The sequence below is a fragment of the Cucurbita moschata genome, unplaced genomic scaffold (assembly GCF_002738365.1).
Source record: "Cucurbita moschata cultivar Rifu unplaced genomic scaffold, Cmos_1.0 Cmo_Scf00047, whole genome shotgun sequence".
Lineage (NCBI taxonomy): Eukaryota > Viridiplantae > Streptophyta > Magnoliopsida > Cucurbitales > Cucurbitaceae > Cucurbita > Cucurbita moschata.
The window spans coordinates 886,885-896,199 of NW_019268563.1; positions in this window are offsets into that span (position 1 = coordinate 886,885).

Here is a 9,315-nt window from a genome sequence, read left to right on the forward strand (position 1 = left end):
CCCCCCCTCTCTCTCTCTCCCCCTCTCTCTCCCTCTCTCTCTCTCTATAATATCACTCTATTCACTCCCTCTTCCATTACATTAGAGTCTATTTTATTATGGGATTATGATAGTTCAAGGCTTCACGTGACGCTGGAGTAAAAAAGGGGTATATGTGTAATAGTCTAAATCCACTGCTTGTAGATATTGTCTGCTTTGATCAGTTACGTATAGTCGTTAATGTCATGATTTTTAAAACGTGCCTGTTAGGAAGAGATTTTCATACCCGTATAATTAAGGCTTTGTTACTCTTTGTAACCGATGTGAAATCTCATAATATGAATAAACTAAAGTTACATCTAAATAAGAGCGATCTTGGAAATAAGATGGTTAAAAAAACATAAAAGAAATTGAAAGTCATGAAACAACTCAAGTTCACCGCTAGCCGATATTGTCCTATTTAGGCTTTTTCCTTTCGAGTTTTCATTCGAAACTTTAAAAGTCGTTTGCTAGGGAGAGGTTTCAACACCCTTACAAAATGTGCTTTGTTCTCCTCTCCAACTGATGTGAGTTCTTATTATCCACCCCCCTTTGGGCTCAGCAAGCCTTTGGGGCCCAACGTCCTAGCTAACACTTGTTTTCTTCTCTAATTGATGTGGGACCCCCTTCGGGGCACAATGTCCTTACTAGCACACTGCCTCGTGTCCTACTCCTTCGGGGTTTAGCCTCCTTACTAGGCACATTGCCCCGTGTCTGGTTCTGATACCATTTATAATGATTTAAGCCCATAAAGGTTTCCACACCCTTATAAAATGTGTTACGTTCTCCTCCCCAACCAATGTGAGATCTTACAAGTCATTACTTAATACTAACAAAGTGCACATTCCTTTCTCATGACTCAATCATAAGAACTTCATATTAAACGTGTTTTATTTGAAACAATTCTATATTGGGTGACCTATTATGAATTTTCTTGAAATGTAAGTGAGTAATGACAAAACATATTGGAATGATTCGTGTTGATTTGTGAAAATAGTATTCACTCTTAAAAGAGAAGAATAGGTAACATAATTATGTTGCAGGAGAATATCAGAATCATGAAGTGTCAAATCTAGCTTTCGAATCCTAATTTCAATCTTAGACATTAGTAGTACACTTTATAAATATAAAATACAAGAGCTTCACTTAAAATATGGAATCAAGGGTTATAATTTTGAGGGTAAACTAACTTTAAAGATCGTTAGAAGACGTCCAGGAATTCTTGTGTTTGAGATTGAAGTGAGCGTTTCTTTTGTGAGTTTCGAGTTGAAGGATAGGTGGTAATGGTTACGAGAATATAAGTTTTTATATGTTAAGTATAGTTTTTCTAACAATAATGAAAAGAAAGCATAAGAAATTGGGTAGAAATGAGAGGATGTGTTTCAGTCTTTGAGTGGATCAAGTTTGAGCTTTGAAGTACACTCAAACTTGTGTTTGTCCATCAAACTTGCTGTCCCAAAGGGGGCCACAGCTACCCCTCTTCCCAAAAATCTAGGGTTATCAACTGTGGATGATCTTTTCCAAATGGATACAAATCCAAATTCACTGCTACTAGATATTCTCCGTTCTTTACTGTTACCCATCGTCCTCAAGATTTTAAAACGTGTTTATTAAATAAAAGTTTCCACACACTTATAAAAAATGTTTTTTCCCCTCTCCAACTAACGTTAGATCTCACAATCCAGTCCTCCTCCAACCGACATGGGATCTCACAAGATTTATTTTAGCGATATTAAAAAAATTCGATGACTGAAAAAATTCAATTAATTCAACCCAACTTGTGTAGATTGGGTTGGATTATGAACTTATTTAGGTTGAATATAAATATGGTTTATAAATTCTCTTAAAATTAATGAACTATGGTTGTTTGGGTTGACAAATTTAGGACCAGAATGATTAGGTTGAGTTTAAACAAATTTATAACTCGATCCAATTTAACCCATGAGCACCCCTAATCGACTCTTTTAAAACTCTTTTACTTACTTTTATGAAAAGAAAACCGAATTAATTAAAAAACACATCTCCAAGATGATGTTTCTTTTGAGTCCAAGGTTTTTTTTTTATTCAAATTTCAAATTTAGACAGAACACTTATTCGGATTTTATGAACTATAATACTATATTAGATAAATATAAGATTGGACTCATAAACGCCGTAAAAGAAGGTAGAGATACCTATTTAGCCACGAGGGCTAAGAAGGTGGTATCATGAGAAATCATCATGGTCACATGTCTATCACACCTGATACTATACACGGGCCTACATCACATCTAAATCATAAACTTTTAAACATTTATATTCCATACTATCCATTTTATTTTAACTTTTGTATTCATAAATATTTAATTTTAGTTTCGGATTTGAATGAATCTTATGTAGATATTTTTTATTTTATATTATAAAGAAAATATATTAAGTTTTATTTTTCTTTTTCAGAAAAATTATTATTATTACTTAAATAATTCCGATAAAAATCAACGAAGAAGAATTAAATTTAAAATTTAATAATGAAATATATATTATAAATTATAGAAGGTTGTGGTTATTTAGGGAAAAAAAAAGTTTGTATTTTAGGTTAATACATTATTTTATTTATACTAATTTTAAAGCATAATACATTTAAATACCAAATATTTATAACAACAAATCTTTTTGACAAAAAAAAAAAATCAATATAGGAACAATTTTGATTGGATCTAATGCCTATGCTCAAAATTTGGAATTCGAATTCGGTATCTATGTGCCCTGACAATCATCTACATACTCTATGATATGGTCACGTTACTTGCTCTTTACTTTTAAGAGTGAAGACTATCTCTACAAACCAACAGGAGCCGTTCCACGCATGTTTTGTCTTCAAACACATGCATCATAGAAAAATTTTCAAGAGGTCACCCAACATAACATTGTTCCAGGCAAAATACGCTTAAATTTGAACTTTGAAGTTTCTATGATTGAGCCACTGCAAAGGAAGAAGTTGTAACTTTCAATTCTTTTAAGTTTCCCTCCCGTCACCTAACTCTCTCTTATTTGGATGTGGTCATAGTTTATTAATGTACCCCTCTTTAATTGGCTGTCACATGCCCACCAACTTCCGTCTTAGTTCGTCTTCGAACTACATCTTACTAGGAGAGGTACTACTCTGATACCAACGATAACGACTCATACCCAAGATTCAAAATCCAGATTTGGTACCTGTGTGCCCCAACATCTTCTACGACATGGTCACTTTACTTACTTCTTGCTTCTAAGAGTGAAAACTATCCTCACAAACCAACACAAGTCATTCCAGGAAGTTCTTGCCTCACACACACATATTAGGAAAATTTCCCAGAGGTCACCAACATAGAATTGCTCCAAACAAAGCATACTTAATTATAAAATCCTTACGATTGAGCCACCAAAAAAAAAAAAAAAAATCTTGTTGGTATAGGTAGTAACTTTCAATTCTTTTAAGCGTTTTTTTATACATCATATCATTAAGATCTCTCTCATTTGAATGTAATAACAGCTCATTCATGTACCATTCCTTTACTTAGTTGTCACAGAAACTATTCTCACGTGTTTTATTGATTTGTCCTCAATTACATGCTTTTTAGGAACAATCTCGAACATATTGCTTCAAGCAAACCAATAAAACACGTTTAACTTTGCAGTTCCTATGATTGAGCTACCGAGAAGGAAAATGTATCTTGCTCTTATTCAGACGTGATTTCAGTTCATTTATATACTTCTCATTTACTCGAACATCACTTTAAAAAACTTTTAATTAAAAAAACGAAATAAATTAAAAAGAAAAAAAAGTAGACAATATATTTGGAAAAATAATTAAAGTAAGAAATGAATGTCAATTCTATCTTTTTTAGTACAATAATTTGTACCAAACAAATACGTACCAAGATTTGCCAAGCAGCATCAGCCGCAGTTTAGGGGATATTGTTGCCGATGCATTAATATCATCAACAGTTTAGTACATATAGCCAATGTCACAACAAATATGATATTAATACCACGAGTGCCCTTCTTTTTTCTTTTTTTCTTTTTTTTTTTCTTTTTTAAATTTTAAAAAAATTAATTAAAAAAATGTTCGTACTGCCAAGGATTGGGAATCTATCTGCTACTTTGACCAATCTCTCCCTCCACCAGACAGCCAATGCCTGTTGACCATCTGTCTTCCTATTTCATTTGTCTTATTTTATATGAATATGAATATTATTATATAATTATTTTTTTTAATTTTTTAAAAAAAGAATGATAAAAATGGGGAGATTGAAAAGGGTGTTTGGTTGTTATAATTTCTTTTTCTTTCTCCACTTGCGTGTGTCATTGTCATATGGGGTTGTGATAAGGCCAAAAATAAAAATAAATAAATAAAAGAAAAAGAAAAAAAGAAAAAAAGAACAAAAAGAAAAAGAGTCACTTTATTAGTTTTCTTGGGGTCAAAGCAAAGGCACATAAAAAAAGAAACAAAGTGGACAAAGGTACTTTATTAGTTCAGAAATTTGTTGGATGTTTCTGTTGCTCAGGTGTTGGAAAGATGAGATGTGCATGAGGATCTATCAAATCAACTACTCAGCCTTATCAATATCATGATATCAAATATATATATATATATCTTTTACATTTTGTGTATATTTGTCTTGAATTTCTTTTCATTAACTAATATAATCTATAATTAATTGGAACGATCGATCAAAATAAGGGTTTCGGTCCATTTTTGTTGTAAAGTAAGTTGTTCGTGAAAACAATACTATGACAAAGTTAATATCGAAGGGGTAAAATGGTCTTTTCTGTTCCTTCCTATTTACGGGTGTATGTTTACACTAATGTAGGCTTAATTGGCGAAGGAATAGAAAAAAGGAAGAAAAAAAGAGATTGAGTTTCTTGGAGATCGAACATGGGAAGTTGCTCATAATGATGTTCTTGATTGATCAGGCTCTTGATTCACTTGAATGGTATGATTTATAGATTCAAGAACATAGGTTTTCTGTATATTCAATTATTTATGTAACAACCGTTCAAAAACGATTATATAAGTTACTTAATTAATTAATTGAAATAAAAAAATAAAAAAAAGATAATTGATTTTTCGTCCCTCTAAAATACTTCAACCAACCCCTTCTGAAAGGTCAAGCTTTGTATTCGAAAAAGAAAAAATAGTAAGTTTATACAGATTTAATTGTATGCGATGGAGAGATGTCATTTGAAGAGGTGTCGGAGCAAGTTATATTTTAGATTTCCTTTTCTTTTACCGGATAATATTAATTTCATTGTAATTATTTAGTTTTGAGTTATAAATTAAATGTCTATGAGTTCTAGGAATCTATGTTTTTGGATCAGAAATTATGAGAATGGTAGAATAGAAAAAAAAAAAGTTTCGTCTTTTAATTATAACAAACATGTATTTTTATTTATGAAATCATAATATCTAATAAGTAGTATGTTATTAGGCATTGTATTAGTTAAACATATTTATATCCCAAGAAATATTAAATCTAAAGCTGATTATTTAGGCTAATTTTAAATATGAACTATAATTTCTAGTGGAATTATACGAAACGTACCACACACAATGTTTTTTTATTGGAAGTCAGGGAATGCAAACACATGCAACTCATGATTAGGGACCTATCGTTAAAACCATCATAAAAGTAGCCTCCAGTCAGTATAAAATTGGATGTGTAGTACTTCCCTATATACGATCCATGCATGCGAGCATGAATCCACCGGGTGATTCGCACACCACATAGGCCTATCATAGTTAGATTAGTTTTTTGTGATCAGGCGTCCTAAAGTTAGCAAACCTTCAAATATCATGCAAGTCATGATCATCGTCATCAGAGAGTACAACATTTGTACTCATCCTCATAAATGGAAAGTAACCTGATATAAATGAACAAAAAATATGCATGAGGTTCTTAAAGTTTTCGACTTAAATTCATCATGTAATACAACCTCACATCTTCTTCTCATATTACTCTAAGTAATATGCATGAATAAGCTTTTATACATTCATCATAAAAAAAGAAACAAAAAAAAAAGGAAATTGTTCCATATTACTTATGTTGAGAATCGAGGAGTTAGTCTCCATTATAAGAGGAAGATCACTCACTCCATTTTATCAACCCACTTGAACAGTTCGAAGCCAATCAGAGAATACATTTTTTGATGGCTTTAAGCCAACATTTTGGCTTATCGGGCTTGGGTTTGATAATCTCATACTCTTTCCTTCTAGTTTCAACTTTTTGGAAACGTTTAAGGTTAGTATGTATACCTTTTAGATAGTTTAAATTTTTTTTAGTCCAATTTAAATTATTTTAAGCAAAATCAAGTTTAGTTAGTTTAAATTACTAGCTGTAAGTTTAAATTATTTTATACTAAACTAGGTGAACCAATTCCCATACTACAATGCTAACTTATAATTGTAGAACTCCGTAGGAAGAATTAAATTTTAGAGACCATCGTTAAGCTAGCATCAAGGGGTTGTATTAGCTTCGGCCTAGGCCAACCACGTAAGTGACCTTACTATCAATTTGGTTAAAAGTTGATGTTTTTACGATGACACATGCCCCGTGGTCACATCGTATCGTGGTTATTTTTGTAAACAATATGAGTATGATATATTTATGAAACGATATGACTATGATATGTTTACAAAAATATATGAATATGATATGTATAAGAAACGATATGATTGTGCTATATTTTTTAAATGATATGAAAGGATAAGTCCATGATATGTCCATGATACGATGTGACTGTGAGATGATGCGTGAACGTTATGTCACGTGTTATGAGGAGATGTACTGATGATATGATAAATGTTATGGTGTAATGCGTTTGACGATATAATACATGTTGTTACGTGATATGTCAATGATATGATATGACATGATATAAAACAATACATGATATGAGTGATATATGATAAAATATGTCGACATGATGCACAACCTCGAAATTTGCATGGAAATTTAAGATAATGATATGATATGATACGAAGGATAACGGAAGGGGGTTGTTTTACATGATAATGAATGAAAATATTGGGACCTCATACACCATTGTCTTTTCATGCATCGGGGAATACCCCTCTTCTATGATGGTACAGACGCATACACTATGAGGCTCATAATGTTGCGACGGTCGCTATACCTAACGGGGGTCTGGCATAAACAGCTCCCAGAGAATGCTTATCCGACCATGAAAGGGGTCAAGGAGGTGTGCGAACAGACTGGTGGGTCCATACTCACACGTGTGGATCGTGTGTAGAATAGTAGATACACATCAAATTAACCTATTTAGGATAGCCACCTAAGGAAATATAGACTGATATGATAGGTCTCACTCATGATTGTATATGTTTGCATTTAACCCCAATAGTGGGGTCACTTACTAAGTATTTCTTAAAATACTCAAAACACATGTTACTTCTATGTCAGGTAAAGACAAGACATTCATGTACAGCTAATGACGACATCGCAACTTGAAACCATGACACATGCATAGGATGAGTGTTTTTAATTTTAAGTTTAGAATAGGGTTTTAATTTTCACGTTTATTTATTTCGTTTAGTATTTTGTTTTGTCGTTTTAAAGATGTTTTCGAACATGTAAATTCATGGTAGAGTTTTTAGATGAAGTTTATGTTTCATGTTGAAGTTTCAAATGATTATTTCTGCATAAAATAATTACGTTTTGATGACGGTAGCAACTCTAGGTAAATAGAAATCTCCAGGGTCGTTACAGTTGATATCAGAGCTCTAGATTATAGATTGTATAAACTAGCGTACGAGGTAGGCTCAACATGTTTCATGGTCCCACCGTCGGTGTCTCATCACCATCAAATATGTCCTGCATAAGATAATTTTTTTTTTTTTTTTTATTGATTCGTTATGCTATGATCACTTACTATGATTAAATGTAACTAAACATGGGATTTTTATATAGTCCTGATTATACTGCTAGAGTGTAACATACTGATTGACGTAGTTGTGTGATTATTAATATGTTATGTTGCAAAATTTTATGTTTATGATGATAAGTAATATGATGTGTGCTTCATATTAAGTAGTAGACTTAAGAAAAATTACGATAAGGGGTTAAACTAAAGGTAGTTGTAAAATGACTAAAATGGCCTTATGATTATGTATCGTTGTCTTATGACCAAAGCGACCTCTAAATAGTATGAAATTTAATGAGGAGTCTTATGTCATGGTTTAAAAGTATTATACAAAGTTAAAGACCATTGAAATATGTTGAGGATTTAAACCAAGATTTGGGGTGGTAAATGAACAAAATACTCTTAGGAGAATTCTAAGATGTTTTCAAGATCCTAGAAAACTCGAAATACTACAAAAATATATATGACACTCATTTATGATAATAAGGGTAAGTATGCAAGATTTTAAGGAGATTAGGACAACTTTGGAATGTGAATCAAGAGAAAAAATATGAAACTATCCCTCAAGACACTTTGTAAGAAATCAACGTTTCTATGAATACCAAGTGACAAAATACTTATAAAGATTTATGCAAGTGATAGTAAGGCCACTTGGTTTAGAATTACATAAAATATTATTTTGTTTCGGCTACTATAACAACCCTAAATTTTCTATTTAATATAAGGTTTCTACTGCATACATATCATGAACATTGAATGTGAAAATGCTTCATTTAAACTTCTTCGTAAAACATAAGTTTCATCTTAAAACACTGTCATTAACTTACGTGTTTGAAAATTCATTTAAAACGAGATAACAAAAGACTAAATAAAGATAAATAAACATTTAAATTAAAAATATCATATTCTAGCTTAAGTCTAAGAAAATAATTGCATCTACCCTATGCATGTGTCATGGTCTCGAGTTACAATGTCATGGTGAGCTGTACAGGAATGTCCTGTCTTTACCTGAAATAAAAGTAGCACGTGGCTTGAGTATTTTAAGAAATACTCTAAATTACCCCACTATTGGGGATAAATGAAAACACATACAATTTCATGAATGAGACCTATCATATCGGTCTATATTCCTTAGGCGGCTATCCTAAACGGGCTGATTGGATGTGTATTTACTGTTCTACACATGATCCATACGTGCGAGTATGGACCCACCAGTCGGTTTGCACACGTCTTGGATTTCTTTCTTGTCGAGCGAGCATTCTCTAGTAGTTGTTGATGCTGAACACTCGTTTAGGAATACCGACTATCGCAGCATTAGGATAAACATAATGATCATTTTTCTACTTGACCGTCACATCATTATGATAAACATAATATTTATTTTCCTGTCTTGTC